The following is a 17,981-nucleotide window of genomic DNA, read 5'->3' as shown; positions in this document are numbered from 1 at the left end:
AACTTCCCATTCAGAGTGGTAAAAAGCAAAAGAAAAATAGTATATTTTTTTGTGTTGCATTTATTCAAATATGTAATCATTACGCTATTAATTATTATTGTTATCATATTGCAATTTAATATAATAAAATTGTCGTAATATAATTAAAATTAAATATTAATAACGTAATTTAACTTCTACAATGACAATCACAAACTAGTTACAATTTTAATGGGAGGGATGTACTTGATGGATTGACAGCAAATTATCAATATTTCGCTTCAGTTTTGTTAGGAATAAGCGCAAATCTCCCCGTTCTGTGATACTGAATCTGTTCCTTTTTTTTGATAAAAGGTTTGTAACGACACTAAAACTTTTTTCGACAAGATATGACGAGGGAAACGCTATCAAAAGCTTTCTCGCAATTCCCCACAGTCCAGGATATCTTTCTGGTATTTCTGCCTGCAGCTAAAATGTTTGATACCCTCTTTTAAATTTCACCTTCAGCTCCTCATTAGTGCTAAGCTCAAGTAGCTCCTCTTGTAATATCACATTCTTCACTTCCGTTTCTTCAAATGGATTTATGATCCATGGTAGTATTTCCATCGTTAGAATATCTTCAAATCTGATTTTGAAGTCATCATGCAGGGCAATTAAATGTTGAACGTATGTCTGAATATCCTCGTCAAGGCATTCTACCTGTGGCAAGTTTGAAAACTGGGAAAATACGCGCCAACTAATATTTTGCTTCATAAATTTCAATTTTCCAAGAAAAGCTGAAATTATACCCTTTGTTTTTATTAAATTCAGACTGTCCCCTTGTAATTGTAAGTTAATGTCATTCAATTTTTGGAACAAATCTGTCAAATACGCGATGTCAGCTTTCAAAGTGATCAGGTTTTCTTTTAAATCTGAATCTTTACCTTCCAGAAACTCTAAAACTGATTCAAAAATTGAGTAAAATCTTGTTAAACATGCACCTTTCGACAACCATCGTACTTCAGTATGTAAGAGCAATCGTTGGAAGTCTTCATCATTTTCATCGCACAATTGAGCAAATAAACGCTTATTCAATGCATTGCTTCTTATCTTGTTAACAGCATTAATTACAAGTTGAAGCGACTGGTGCAATCTATCACTCAGATTTTTTGCTACTAGGTGTTGTCGGTGGATGACACAGTGAATTGCAGTTACCTCTGGTATAATTCTTTTAAGATGGCTTATAAAGCCACGATAGCGCCCGACCATGGCAGGAGCTCTATCTGTTGCCACCGAAATGACGTTTGTGAATGAAATTGATTTTTCGTTAGAAAATCACTCAGGACATTAAATATTGATTCACCCTTAGTGTCCGTCTCCAAAGTTTTCGCGAATAGTAGCTCTTCATGAATTTCTTCGTCCATAACAAATCGAACATATACCAATAATAATGCTTCATTACCAGGTAAAGTTGACTCGTCCAGTTGAATAGAAAAATGAGTTGTTTGCAGATAATTACACAATAAACTTTCAATATCAGAGCTCATTTCATCAATACGTCTTTGTACAGTGTTGTTACTCAAATGAATTCTTTTGAGTATGGCAAATGGAAATTTGTGTAGAACAGTTTTTAAAACCACTTCAACAGCGGGTAAAATTAACTGTTCGCCAATGGTGTGCGGTTTTCCAGATTTCGCTATAAGTAATGAAATATTGTTCGATGCCCGCAAGCCATCATCGTTACTTTCAGACGTTGAAGCGAACATACTGTGCACGGTAGGTCTCTTTTCATATTTTTCCTTCAATGTTTGAAAATATTTCAAATCTTTACCTATTTTATCAGGATGACACATTCTTAGATGATCTTCGAGCATCGATGGTTTCATAGAGTCATTGCTCAAAATTTTGCTGCACAAAAGGCATATAGGCAATCGCTTGTCTGCCTTTGATGGAAGAAATCCAAATTTTAAATAATCAACACTTTACAGTCGATATTTCTTCTTAGATTCAGCCATGTTTCGTATCAGTTAGCTACCGGTAAATAAAAAAAAACTTTGTTTTAGTAATCTCAAGGTGGTCAAACTTAACAGGATAGGACTATTTTAACAGAATAGGATTAATTAATTATTGCAATGAAATAAAGTACCAGCGGCAAACTAATTCTAATTATTAAAAGCAATAAATCGGTAAGATCCATAATAAAGTTTTATGAAAATGGCTGAACCGATTTTAATGTGATGTAAAACATTTTTTCATTAATTATATTTTGATATATTTCTGTAAATTCTATAGAAAATACTTTTAAATAACCAATATTTTGATATCACAACTCTGCGATTTTAATCATTTATTTATTACTTTGATGCACGTTACGAGTATATAAAGACAGGTACAATTTATGAAAATATACAACGTGTTACAGAATAAGGGTTACAACCGGGAAATGGTATGTTCAGGATCAGTTTTTAAGTCGATTCCAATAGTTTTTTTTTTATATATCTGAAAAAAAATTTAGACCAAAAATTAATAAATCCTTAAACGGAAGAGATTTGTTTTAGGAATAAGCCTCGCCTTTTGTACCTACGTATTTTTTGTAATTTGTGCATTTTTTGTTTACTGACGTGTACAATAAATTGTCAAATAAATACATAAACAATAAATAAAATAAAAGTAAGTATAACAATTAAGCAGCTAAGTACTTACTACTTTTTCCGACACTGGCAAACGCTAACATCTATTCACTTTACTTTTCTTTTCGAAATTCCGGAAACAAATAAGTAACGTTTATCATTGGCAATCGTATTTATATTAGTGAAGAATCAAACAAGTTCATGCACGATTGCTAGCACACACACACACCACAAGTCGTATTTCGTCCCTTTGCACGTCTGAACAAGCGTTGCGGACGGCGGCGGCGCTTTGCAAGTCTCGATACGTTCGTTGTACTGAATATGGAATATGCAAGTATTTACAAGTAACAGTCGCTGAGCTTCTCCAAACATTATCTGCCTAGATTGATACGCAAAGTCAAGTCAACATTTTAGTTCTTCACTATCGAAACCAGATGAATTTTTGTGAACCCCCGCTTACGAATTGTGAACCCCCATTTTTTTGTCACGGAAACGTAGACCCCCGTCGAGTCTCCCGTGGACCCCTGGGGTCCACCTGGACCACTTTGGGAATCAATGGTCTATACTTACAAACAGACCCGGCAGTAGCTGAAAGATTGATTGAAGAAAACAATATGAAAATATTCTTGTTGTCTGGTATTTGATTTGGTAAAAATAATGTTATGTTTTAGGAATAAATGGAAGTTTTTTAAAGGTTTTTTTTTTTTATAAAAATAATTTATGATAAGTGGTTTTAATTTAAATATGGATCTACATGATTAGTATTTGGGAGCCTGTCAATGATCTGACAGCCCATATTTTTCATCCTAAATACTCGTAACTCTTATATTAATGAGTTATGTAATTTTAAATTTCCCGTGTATTGGTGCTGCTGCTGCAGTATAACTACAAAGGGAAAGAATAGCTATCAGCAAAACGTTTCGTATCGGGTTTCGCAAATGACTTTCAAGACTATATTAGTAAAAAAACCATAAAATAAAAAAACAAAAATTCTCGGAAGATATACTTACGTATTATGAACATGCGACTAATAACTTCTGCCTAGCTCAAAATTGGCTTAAAGATTTCTATATGTAAGATACTGATAGGATTACATTGTGGAAAATAATTAAAAAAGGAGATGGTAGACTTTACCATTTCTGTTTTTTGAATTTTTGAATAGTGGTCCTAGGAAACTGAGCTTTCTACGATGAAAATACTCATTAATTTATTTAAAATTCTAGAGTTTTAAGTCGATCGAATTTAGCAATGGGGATAATTAACATTATTTCTAAACAATTTTTTCCTCATATTCCTGTTGATCAAATTTGCCACAAATATTTGACTATATATAGCTTTGGTCCGATTTTCGACCCCTGCCCCTTTCCAAAAAATAAAGGGCTGAATGGGTTCTGAACTTAAAATAATTTTTTAAACTTTAATTTTCAAGATTAGTAATCTAATTGTATCTAGTATTAATGTAGATGAGATGGGAACTTTAAAAAAAAGGGGTCCCGTGGAACCTGATAAGAATTAAAATTTTGTTTTGAATTTTTTATACTTTTCTGTTTTTCAATTTATGGTTATTATTAAAAATGTTGTACAAGATAGCTGTCAAGAAAAGGAGTCAAACACGACCCAAATTTTTACTACTTTTTTTTTTTTTAATAAAATTATACTCCAAATACACTTTTGATCATTAAAATGTCATTTAATCAAGGGCATCAACTGGGGCCCAAAAATTTGATTTCTTTCTTAATTAACAGTGCAAAATGTTAAGGTAAAAGCTCATCTGAACAAAGAAGTTACAAAAGAAACAAATTTATTACAGAAAATTTATTATTTTTTTAAAATTGTATGTACATCAGATTTTTCATAATTAACTCATTAATACTTAAAAACCCTAAGGCATATATGCAGTAACAATTTTCAAGGGCAAGTCGGAAAGGTTTTAGAGCATTTTTCCTCTTATTTTTATTTTTTTTATTTTTATAAATCACAGTAGAATTTATTCACGTAATGTTAAGATTTATGTAAGCCTTCAACAATCGTATAAGAATTCATTAGTACAAGTATTAAGACCTAGTTGGATTTTCCATGCCTAGTCCTCAATTTCTACAATTTAAAAAAAAAAATTGTACGTAATATTGTATTGAAATTCAATCCGTACGTTATTGTATTTTATGTTAGAGCTTATTTCCTTGAAAAGAAAAAAACCTTGAAGAGGTGCCATGTTTATTTCTCTTTATTATTTATTAGTTTATCGAATATGGTATATTTACTAAGAAATCTAGTTTTAGATTATTTTTTTTAATTTTATAAAAAATAAATTTAAGTTTATTTTATGAATAATTTTCAAAATGATTAACAAAATAACTTAAAAATTTTACTGATTTTTACTGTAAAAAAAAAAACACAAAATTCATGTCAGAAGGTACGAGAAAAGTTGGAATTTTTGAAATCATAAAAATTATTTTTAAATCCGTCTAAACCCCTTAAATAATGGTATATATGTATAAAAAAATTAATCGTAATATTGCAGACATTTACGCATTACTAAATTCTACTGCCATTTAATTACATCATCTCATCGTATTGTGGGAACTTAATTAAAAACTAAATATTTTTGAAGGAAAATTTCAAACTTATTCTCCAATAAATCTTTTTTTCAGCGATACATATTATTTGATAATGTTTTTACTAGCTTAACTAATTTTTATTTTTTAAATCACAACTATTTTGGAAAACTAAAATAATTGAAAGGGGCTTTGATAACATTAGTCTTCCCTTTAATTCTCGGGATATTTAAAAAAATTCTTCAGCAGAATAAAAACATCTTAAGAATGAAAACTCCAAAAAATTAAATGGTTTCGTGACAGAAGCTAGTGTTTTCTAAATGTAAAGCATAAAATTTTTTTAAGAAAATTGTTCAATTTTTGTTTTTATTTTTAATTATTGTCGTTTGCCTTGCTAAAATTAATCTTTATCTTGTAAATCACAAAATAGGTTTGCGATTAAAAGAGAGTTGTTAAAATTAAATAGAAAATATTTTGTTTTATTTAGTATTCGTATTATTTTTTTGAATTCCTTGCAAATGAAGATGATGTCTAACAATAAAAATGCGTAGCTAATTCTATATTTTAATTTTATTATTATTATTATTACTTATGGCATTTTTTAAATATTACATATTTAATTTTTGTAATATGTGTTCTAACTAGTTTACTTAAATCTAATTATCATTTATTAGAAAAATGTATTTATTTACAAATAACCGGTGATTGAAATATAAAAACAAAAAGCATGTTCGAGAACCGTTTATAATAAAAAAAGAATTTAAAAATAAATGTACAGTTGAATATATAGTAAGTGTCAATAATTTTCAAGGAATTACCATATATGAATATAAAAGCGAAAAAGGAAAAAAATAGTATGCAAATAACACAAAGAAGTAAAAAATATTCATTATATCGTATAATTGATAAATCCTGGTGAACAATTTCTAATAAGTCCAGGTGGTACTGAATAAATATTACATCCTTTTGCTTTCAGGATGGACTGTTCACAAAAAGATAGTTTTTTGGCGTTTTCAGGGTTTATTTTAAATTATAAATATAAGTAGAAACAGTTTTTGTAATTTTCTCTTCAATAAAAATTCATAGTGCGTTGATTTGTTTGCTGAATATGTTCACATTATTACTTTGACTGAAGCGCACGTAATATTCATTCGTTCGAACAATTTATACTTCTTGATACGAACGACTATCTAAAATTATATTTATGTTTTGGGGATAAAAAAGAAAAACAATGAGGTTAGATCTATATTAAAAATTCACAACTCAAGAAATAGCTAAAAATGTTCAGGATTTTGAAGCTTTTCGTTAAGGTTTTTGTTGTTAGTAAGCTAACTTCATGAACGTTATTTAGTTACACCTGACCAAAGCATTTAACAAAATTATGTGTAATGAAACGTAAACCATGTAGCATTTTCACGGTAGTCATATGCCCACCTTTTTTCTAGTTTTTATTATTTTTTGTGTTTATATGTATTTTTTTACTAATTCTGTATAACTCATGATTATTGTTTAACAACTGAAATGCGTATCTAATTTTTTTCTAAAATAATTTCTTCTTTTTGTTTATATTTCTTTCTAGCAAACACACACACACACACACACACACACACATACATACATACATACATATATATATATATATATTCATTCGCGCACGCGCATACATCAATGTTAAATTCTGAAAAATGGTTTTTCCTCAATAGAAAGACTTTAAATGTTTTAAGACAAAGCTTAACTGAAAAATTATTAAAATTATGTTATTTAGATATTGAAACTCGGATTAATATACATTTTCCCAATTCATATAAAATTTGTTTAATCGTTTTCTTAAGTAATGTATTTCAAATTTAAAAACAAATAAAACTCGAGATAAACTAATTTGCTTCAAATTTGCTATGAAACACCAAGTAATCATGATAAAAACGTTCTTCCTAGTGTACATGTTGCTTACAGTAACCAAAATTAAACATAACCTATTATTTTTTTTTTTTTTGACTCTACTCCTCTGGGCCGGAGTACCCACCCAGGGGAGTGCCTGTTATACTCTAATGAGCCTTCCCGCCTACCGGCTGTAAGTCCGGCATGGCAGGTCGGCTCACCGGTCAGTTCTTTTGAGTCACAGTATTTTTTACAATGCCCTTATGTATGTCGCCACGCCATACCTTGAGCAGCCGTGACGTGGCGACTGGGTCTTTTACTTAATCCTTCATTTCCCACATCTTCTTACATCTTCCGACAAACCCTTAGAGTCCGTAGTGGATCATTGGAACTGACACACCTCGGCATGTCAGCCCTCACCACTGGGGCTGTCCACCCTGCCCTAATCCATAATCAATACCCCAATTGTTTCTCATCTTCACTCTTTTGTATTAGTATTTTTCTAATTATTCTTTCAGTTCTATTCCAATTCTCTTTACTGGCTATCATGTTTAAGGTGATTCTCTCATTTGCATTGGATAAGTCCACGTTCCGCTTATCCGCCTCCCACCTAACGCATTCCGTAAATGTATGCTCAACATCATCATCTATGTCACAGTACATACATGTCGGTGTCTGTCTTCTGTTGATTCTGTACAAATAATGGTTGAAACAACCATGGCCTGTGAAAAACTGGGCAGTATAAAAATTAACGTCTCCATGTCCCCTGTTAAGCCATTTCTTTAAATTGGAGATTAACTTTCTAGTACGTTCTCCAGTGGTAGCTACATTCCATCTCTCTTGCCATCTAACAAGCATTCTTTCCTTAGCATCGCGTGTTTCTACACCTTGTGTCTTCTCAAATCTGTACTGCGCCATCAGATCTATTGGAGGTACGCCAGCGATAACACATAACGCCTCATAGGAGACTGTCCTATACGCTGACACCACACCGAGCAACAGCCTCCTATGAGTTTTGACCAAGCATGCCAAGTTCTTTTTAATGTGTAGTGAGGGCCACCACACAGGCACCGCATATAATAACGCAGATACAACAGACGACGCTATTACTCGTTTTTTTTGAGGCCCTTGGCACTCTTTGCCTACTCATAATAATATTGAGTGCCTGTATAGTTTTATCCGCTCTCCGACATACATTGTGTATATGTTCAGTAAACTCACAGTTTTTCTGGAACGTAATGCCCAGATATTTCAACTTATCCGTCTCAAGTAAATTCTGCCCATTAATCTCTACATTAAGTCTCTGAATTTTCCTTTTCCCCGTGAATATGATATATCTACATTTGCCTACAGACAACGACAAATGTTTGTCTCGAAGCCAGTTATTCATCATGCTCAGTGCCTGGTTAGCTTTTTCTTGTACATCTATTGGTTCTCTACCGCTTACAAGGACAGCCAGGTCATCCGCATATTCGAGAACCTCCACTCCTTCTGGATATTCCAAGCTCAATACTTCATCAAATGTCAGCACCCATAATAGTGGGCCCAACACCGATCCTTGGGGCACTCCACCATGTATTCTAAACTGTATTTCACCACCGTGCGTGTTCGTTCTACATTTCCTGTCATCAAGATACCCCGCCACCTGCCTCCTTAGATATGGGCTGATGCCTTTTGCCGATAATGCATTATGTATGTGGCTCCATCTAATGGAGCCGAACGCGTTCTTTACATCCAAGCAGACAAGCAGCGGAACGCCTCTAGTTCTCCAAGTGCCTCTCTTCACTTGTGTGGCCCAGTTTATTACTTTTTTTTCCGCTAATACAGTGGAGCGCCCCTTCCAAAAACCAAATTGGTTTTGGCTTATTCCGTGTCCTTCTTCTATCTCGCTTCTAATTCTAGCTGCGATCATCTTCTCTACCGCCTTACCTATATTGTTCAGCAGGCAGAGCGGTCTAAAGCTGGGCAGTTCTCGCTCTTCGCTATTTTTTGGAAGGAAAACAACCCTTGATTCCTTCCAGCATTCCGGAAATGAATCGTTCTCCATCCCGTAATTTAAAATATCGGTCATTTCCCATGGCGCCTTTTGGACCAACCCTTTAAGATTGACAGAAGGTATCCGGTCAAGTCCTGGACTTTTCTTGTTATTGAGACAACCAACAGCACCAACTACTTCGGCTGGCGTAAACCTTCTACTCTCGTACTCCGGTAGTTCATCTATGATCTCTTCATTACATGGAAACAAGTTTTCAATTTGCGCTTCTGCCTGATCTTTGCCCAGTATGGGTAATCTTCTGCCAAATTTTTTTGTAACAATACGATATGCATTACCCCAAGTGTAATGCATATAATGATAAAAACGTTCTTCCTAGTGTACATGTTGCTTACAGTAATCAAAATTAAACAAAACCTATTATTGTTACTACTTAAATAACACGATTGTTAAAGGTTATTGAAATAGGCAAAATAATCAATTCTAAATTTTAATATAGATAGACATTAAGCGACTAAATCTTCTTTCCCGAATTCTCATTAAATTTCTTCATTTCAAACGCTATCAATAATGTTTAGATGCGCCTTTATTTTATGTCAAAAAAAGCTGTGATGTTTCTATAATTACCTTCCTACTGCCCAAATTTTAATGCTATTAAGTGGTATATTCTTTTTATATAGGTATTATAGAAAGTGTTTTTCAAATTACTGAAGATGTATTGTATAAACAGGTTTCTTTAAATAAAACTTCTTGAGAAATATAAAGTGCTTAAACATAAAACATTCTTTATTATTTGCAATTCATTTAGTGAAATAACAAAATTCTACTTCTGGTATCTTTTTTTATACTTCAATATTTTTAATAAAATCCATGGTACTAAACAAAAGTTTCATATATGAAATTATAACTATTGTAAAGAATGTGTTTTTATAATATATTTTTTGACAAAAATTAGAATTTATTGTGCGTGATTTATTGCCGGTCTGGAATTTCCAAATACATTATTACCTTTTAATAATATTTAACAATTGTAATCAGTTCCCTTTTTGTAGGTAAATCATCACCCTTGAAACAGAAACAGGTGTTTAACTTTGCACACCACAGTGTTTTTTTTACCATAATTAAAAAAAAAAAAAATATTAACTTAAAATTGCTTCCTTAATTCAAAAATATATTCGGAATAGATTAAATTTATTTCTACTGCGTTACAGTTCAGTGAAATCAAAACAATAAACAACATGCTAGAGATGTAATTAAATTTTGCTACTTCTCATTAAATCTAAAATAATTACAGTTAATTGTAATTTAAAAAAAGTATTTACTGGTAATTATTTTTCATTAACTTTTATAAATGTATGATTCAATTTCATTGACGTAAAAGAGATCATAGTTTTAAGAAATGTGAATTAACCAAAACAATCAAGTAATTCAAGGTAATTTGGAATGAAATGTACGTTTAATAACTTATCAAAGAACACTTAAATCTGTTTAAAATTATCATCTAGTAATAAAAGTATTAATTAAATTAAATTTAAATTTTACATAACCAAAACATTAACGTAAAACATTTTCTTACATAACCGAGTTAAAATTTTCCCCGTTATCTAATAGATGATTAATATTTTATTGCTTATTCTAAGGTCCTATCATTAATAATTATCTCATTTTAAGCTAATTTTGTGGATTTATGTTGGTAGTTCACAGCTTTTCCATTATTTTTCACACACATATACGAGTGAGACAAAAATAGTGCAACCCCTTTGTAAATCTGAAGCTGTTTCAGACGGAAATTTGAAACGTTCAGGAGAGTTTATGTCCACACCATCAAACGATTCATTATTCAATCGGATTTTGAATACTTTGAAAATCAGAAAAATCTAAAATTTATTTTTCTGCCATTTTGGGTTAAGACTTTGTATAGCGTTATTTTTAACGTTTTTCTTTCCTTGATGACAGCTAAAATGGCTAACATTTTTTGTGTTGATTTTTATAGTTTTCATTTAATTTGTTTTTTTTTTAATTATTTTTTCTGTTTCTATTTAGACATTTTGTCTTGTACTCTTTATCCTCTTTCGAATTAAAAACAAAATTTCATTATTTTCGCAAAAAGGTAGATTAATTTACCCATAAACTCTATTTTGAAACAGTTTCAAAAATGAGAAGTAGTAAGATTTTTTACGGATTCCGTTTATATACATATACAAGATATTGGTATTATTTTAATAATAATATAATTGATTTGTTTATATTATATTTATTAACTATTTTCTGAATTTCAATATTATAATGCGTAAAATGTGTTTAGAATTTCTTGTAATTGTATTTTAGTGTATATAAAGTACGGTAACATGGCAACCCTTAAATAATTTTTCATATGCTCCAATCTCCGAACAATCTGTTTTTACTTTTCCATCTAGATACGCAATAGCAGAGCTATAGTCTAGAAGGGAAAGTATTGTAATCGGTCCAATTTGGGCATATGCGGTTTTCACCAGATCTTGACATTTTGACACCTAAGGAAAAAACCAAATGGAAATTTTCCGAATTTCCAGATGTTCGTGTGCACGTGTATGTTTTTGATGCGCCCTCTAAATTACCTTTTATCTACAGAACTATTGAACCGATTTTTACCAAACTTGACCAGATTACATCTACATACACACATACATTAAATTAAAATCGAGATATGCTAATTTACTTCAAATTTGGTGTAATATATAATATCTTTTTTATTTAATGCTCTTTCCTTAAACCTCACCATGTTTCCTAATCTGTTTCCGTATAGCTATAACATTTTCAATCTGGGATAGCAAAATAAGCCAAACTTGTGACCTATCAGCAAACCTGGGCTTCCTAATATAATACATTAAAAAACATAAATTTCAGTGTCAAAAATTAGTAATTAATCTCTGTGCTAATCTTTATTCCAGAATAAAAAATGTAATTCTATTTAAATGGTCTAATAAAATAGTAATTAGAAAAACATACAGTAAATTGTAAAGTAGTTTAAAAAAATGTAAATAATTATTAAAGGTTACATTTTTTTGACTAAGAAGTACATCTTTCAAGAATTATGTTTTTCTTCAAATTCTAGTTGTTGGTTAGTTATGTAGTTATAAATTAATTTTTCATTATTGTATAATTCATTTTATGTATATTACATTTATTTATAGTTACAATGATTTTTTTTTTCAATTATTATAATTATATAGTTTTATTTTAAAAATAATTTAATAAAAATAGAAATTTAGTCTCCTAATTTCATTTATTCTATAAAATTTAGAATTTATGAGAAAAAAAAATTGGAGTATAATTTGTACTTCTTTTGGCATATTTACTCTTTACAAGTTCAGAAAACTGATATGAAAATCCTATCATCAATTCTGATTTTAGATAGACATGAAAATTGGAATATATAACTAAATTCCTAATTTTTTGAAAAATTAGCTGCTTCATTATACATTATTCTCAAAATAAATATTGATTATTTCTTTATGTATAAACACATAGAAGATAACCTTATTAAATAAACAATGTTAGTGTTTAAGGCTGCTACCATACTAATAATCAAATTTTCTTTTTTATATAATGTATAATAACACTGTTTTTAAATTTCTCTTAAATAATTACTTGTTCTATGGAAAGCTTCTTTCTTTCTGAAGAATTGAAATATTGAACAGCTGATAAAGTCTGATTAGGGAAAGCAAACATTTGTAAGTTGTCTGAGAGCTCTGTTTCTGGTTTTGTAATTTTTAAAAAATATTTTTATTACTTCGGATAATACTTAAAGAGAATCCTAAAAGGATTTAAAGCTCAAAACGTTTATAGCTTACAATAAGTATTGGCAAAACTGGAATCAAAGCCTTGGAATTAATTATAAACAGATAATTTAGGATGTAGGAAGCAGCATAAATAAACAGAATATACAGTCTTTATAAAAGATCTCCTGGGTTTTAAGTATTACATAAACAACATTATGTTTAAAATATTACTTATGTACAATTTGAAAGGGTAAATTCTGGAATTTTTTTGGTGTTTAATACACTTCAAGATGTGAACTATTCGTTGCCCTGCACAAGTCCAGACGTTAATCCAGTTCTTCCCACGTTTTCGCCAGCATGACTGGTATAATGGACAATACTGTCGCAACAACTCCCTCCCGTAAGGTGGTTGATGTCACGAATTTTCTCTGAATAAACACTGTTTTTCACATGCCCCCACAAAGATAAATCTAATGGAGTCATGTCTGGGTTTCTTTGTGGGCATGCGATCGGCTCTCCTTTTCCAATTCACCTGTTTTGAAACCGAATGTTTAAGGCATCACGGATATTGTTGCAGTAATGCGGTGGAGCTCCGTGTAGCTGATAGAAATTCTTTTTCTTCTTCCATATCGTCAATCTTTCGAGAGACCCAAAATTTAAGCATGCCACAGAAAATATCCCAAAAAGTTGTGCTTTCAAAAAAATGAACTGGCCCACAATACGGTTATTCATCAGTTCGCACTAAACACTGACTTTGGAAGAGTCAGGCTGATAATCGATAATTTTATGCGGTGGCTGTGATCCCCAAATCGAACAACTGTGTTGATTTACTGATCTGTTAATGTGGAATTCTTCCTCATCTAAAAACATGACATTTTTTAGGTAGTCCTTATTTTCATGAACGTTGTTAATCGTTAAAGGCCGAAACTTCAATCTTTTCGTTTTGTCACTGAATTAGATTTCATGTAAAAATTGTATCTCAGACGCACGTAGTCTAAACCTCTTACGCACCGCTTTGTACACTGCAGATTTAGGATACATACACTATTCATATACGGATGGCCTGCCTGGTTTTCCCTTTAAGACACTGCTTGTTTCCTTAAACTGATTAAACAACTGAGATATTCTATTCGTAGACGCGGCATCGTTATATTCACCTTAATAATTACGCTGAACTTTGATAACCGATCTTGTTTCGATAAGCCAAATCACGCACTGATCTTTCTGCTTCAGTATTGTCATGACTGAAAGTGAGACTACCGACGGATACGCAGTGAAGGTCACACAATGATGCCAACCGTGACGAATATTTGCGATGAAAAACTTAATAATATAAAGAACATTAATATGAAAACCGGATGCTTTTAGCCGATTCCATTACTTGAAAACCGGATGCTTTTAACCGATTCCATTACTTCATTACGATTTTTTGAAACCAAAGAGTTCTTTTATATACACCTCGTATTTAATTACATAATATGTATGCAACAATAAACATATTAAAGAAATAGTAAAAGGGAAAAATTATGAAGCAAAATTATAACAATTCAATAGGTTTAAATATTAAATATTAATAACTCATAGGAAGATTCATTCCTGCTATACACGAACTGGAAGAAATACTTAATATCTTGAACTCATTATTAATATAAAAATTCAATAACAAAAATAATTAAAATTTAAAAAAATGTAATGAAACAATTTGTTTTTAAAATCATCTTATATTTTATTTTTCTCTATAAACGTACATAACTCACTAAATGAAATGAAAAAAATTTGTTCATGTAATACATTTTAATGTTTATCATTAAGGAAGGTAAAATTCAGCACAGTTGCTCCAGAAAATAAATTAACGAAGAAGGACTTAGCTAAATTTTTTCTACATAAGTTTTTTCTTTTATGTAGAAATGAGTCAATCTCTACGCTATATATTCTGACTTTTTTTAAATGACTATAAAAATTTTGGGTTCATTTATTACTCTTAAAAAAATTAGCAAAATATAAATGCGCATAGGAACAAATTGAACAATATCTTTTATAGGTATGTACAAAGGTTGAACAAAAATATCATATGTAAAAAAAGTTAAAAATGACAACTAAAACCGTTATTTATTTTTTTTTACTTTGGAAGTAATTTTGAGAAAAAAATTATAATAAAGCATCATAAAATCTTTTTAAAGAGTTCCAAAAATTCCAGAAAAAAATTTTTAAAAATGTCCAAATTATCTGAAAAGTTTAAAATTTTTGAGATAATAACTCTATTTTATAATAGTATCAAAATCACTGACATAGAAGATCATCATTGCAAATCCTCTGTTAAAACAAAATAAAGGTCAAAACACACTCATATTCATAAACATACACATAAAACATAATTTAAAAAAATTTGTAATCTTGGGATGAAATATGTAAAATGTAATTTGTGTATTTAATAGTATATAGTATTTGTAGATTTTTCAGTATATAGAGTTAAAATTTTCTGAGAAGTAGATTTAAGTTTTTCTATCAAAATACTGACATTAATATAAGATCTGTCAGTTTTTTACGTATATATTAGGCATATTTTAAAATAAGTCAGACCGTATAGCATTGAAAATATTGAAATGTAGCAAAATGTAAAACAAAACTGATTCATAGTTTTCTGTATTACATTTTCCCATGATCCTCATGATTGCATGATCATCAAGATTACAACTCGCTCATGATCCTCTGAGTCAATAAAAATGGAGAGATAGTTTTTGGCACGATCATCACATTTTTCCCTTTTTATGATTAAAATTTTATGAGAAAATAAAAGAAAATCTTTATTTTCTACATTTGTTATTTAAAAAATTATTTAACCGCTCTCGAACTTTTTGAGGGTTCTTTATAATTTTTTAAATATGTATTGCATAAATAGTTTCTTAATAATTTCGTTATTTTAAATTTTCACTCTTGAATAAATTGGAATGAATTCTTCATTCTATTTACATTGGAAAAATGTTAAATGATAATGAATTTTTAAAGAATTAAAATAATAATAAAAGCAAGTATTCAAAATCAGTATAAAGCAAAACACCATGTCTACAAATATTTATTTTTACCGACATTTCGAAGAAAAGTACGATATTACTTTCGATCGTAAGATGAGACTGGGAGTGAAAATGAATTTTCTTTACGTTTTGAGGTATGAGGATAACGAAATTACGTTTTATATATAAAATTTTGAGGTTCAAAAACTTCCAAAATTACTTAATCCGTTTCACCTAAAAATTTAAAGTTGTGCATATCAGAATTTGATGAAGATTGGTTGAGTCGTTCTTGAGTTATATTCAACTGTTCGAACAAAATTTGGAAATTTTATGGCTCAAAAATTTCTCAGAACTACTACGACAATTACATTGAAATTTAAATATCCTGTAGTAGTCTATCTGAAGTTGTAAATATTGTTAAAATTTGATGAAGATTGGTTGAGCTGTTTTTCCGTTATGCTAAATTTTAGGTCGACAACAGACAACATAACTTCAATTTGAGTTTATGAAAAGGTGATGAAATTTATTTGAAAATTTGAGGTTATGTTGACATTGTATTGGTGTATTTTTCATACACGCTTATGCAGTGAGACAAAATGATGAGCGAGTTTAAACTTGATACTTAGGTGTAGGGCCTACTAGTTATTTTTAATTATTTCATCAAATTACGTTTATAATAATTTTAATTTCTTTAAAAAAAATATATAAAATTATTTTAATATTAGAGAGAAAAAAACATTTTATCTCTTTCAGTTTTCTTAAGTTTTATATATATTGCTTTATTTTAAGCAATTTATTTTAAGCTTTGTATATTTCTTGCGCAAATCATTATGAAGAATAATTATATAAAAATAATGTACAAAATAAAGTAACGAAAAGTTGGTCTTTTTGCGTAGAACTGCGCAGAATCTTTCTTTAATTAGAATTTAAAAAAGTAATTGTAAAAAGAAAGGGTATTATCATGAAGAATGAAAATATTGGATGGATGTTCCAGACAAGCAGGCAACTGTTAAAATGTAACATTAATGATTGATGTACACCCAATCATTGTCGTCAATACCCGATAGTGATGCCACATAATGACAGAGAATCGATAAGAATTAAATCGTAAATAATCAAAACCTTTCAAATGATCATAAAGGATAAAAAAACGATACGTTTTTAATATTTTTAACTTTTACAATTTTATGACCATCCTACAAGAATCAATTTTTCACACAAACACAAAAGAAACAAACAGATTCTTTAAATCAGCATTTCTCAACTTGAGGGTTGCGACCCCTAGGGGGGTCGCTGTGATATGAAAGGGGTGGTCGTAAAATTAGCCTACAACTTTACACGAAAACAATAATGAAATCATTTTATGAGTAAAAAATCATTTATTATAAACATTTTGCTTACATTTATCAGTACGCAAGTCATGAAAATAAATTAATGAGAAGGCTGGGTCTGTTTTCCAATTAAACATTTCTCCATTTGTGAATCTATGTCAGAAATATATAAAAGAACATTTTTTCATTCGCGAAATATTCATTATATATATATATTTTTTTTTTTTTTTAGTTTTTGGGGGTCATGGAGCTAATAAGATAATCACCTCTTTAAATTAAATAGTTAAAAAAACCAGTAATATTTTTATTTTTTTGAATAAAATGCTTGCATATCAATTTTTTTATCGAAAAAAAAATTAAACTAAGATTTATAATTAGCAAATGTAATTTATTTATATATAGTTGGCTTTTTAGTTACAAAAAATTAATAACAATATAAACTACTCACAAGCGATTGAGGTAAATAGAAACCTGGCATAAACATCGATTCATCTTCTATAGTTTATTATGTAACGAAAAGTATTACAAGTGAGGGGTTATATAATAAAAATTTAGAAATAAATACCAATCAATAGGCACTTTAATCAACGTCTTTTATTGTTTTACAATTCATATTAGGAAACAGTTATTTAATACTTTTCTCAGATTTGGATCTTTTTTAAATTACATTTGTATCAATTTATTGTAGCTGAGTCTGTGGGGAATTTAGTTGCCATTGATTTCAGTAACACTTATTTACTAAAAAATTATTCTCCATTTGAATGTTTATTTATTTTCATTAATACGATATAGTTGATCATTTATATGATATCATTATATCAATATCATTAATACGATATTAATTACGCTCATAAATCAAACTGA

General features: G+C 29.8%; 1 long non-coding RNA gene across 1 annotated transcript in view; it reads right to left on the bottom strand.

Moving 5' to 3' along the window:
* The window catches only part of LOC142320869 (uncharacterized), a 436,047-nt gene extending 433,264 nt beyond the window's left edge, over nucleotides 1-2,783 (bottom strand). The window contains exon 1 of the long non-coding RNA XR_012755498.1: nucleotides 2,662-2,783. This is a non-coding gene — a long non-coding RNA (uncharacterized LOC142320869). The remainder of the gene's footprint in view (nucleotides 1-2,661) is intronic.
* Nucleotides 2,784-17,981: the final 15,198 nt, after the last annotated feature.

Source organism: Lycorma delicatula, chromosome 3, assembly GCF_047948215.1.
Source record: "Lycorma delicatula isolate Av1 chromosome 3, ASM4794821v1, whole genome shotgun sequence".
In the NCBI taxonomy this organism is placed as follows: Eukaryota; Metazoa; Arthropoda; class Insecta; order Hemiptera; family Fulgoridae; genus Lycorma; species Lycorma delicatula.
This window is presented reverse-complemented; position numbering and strand designations above follow the sequence as displayed.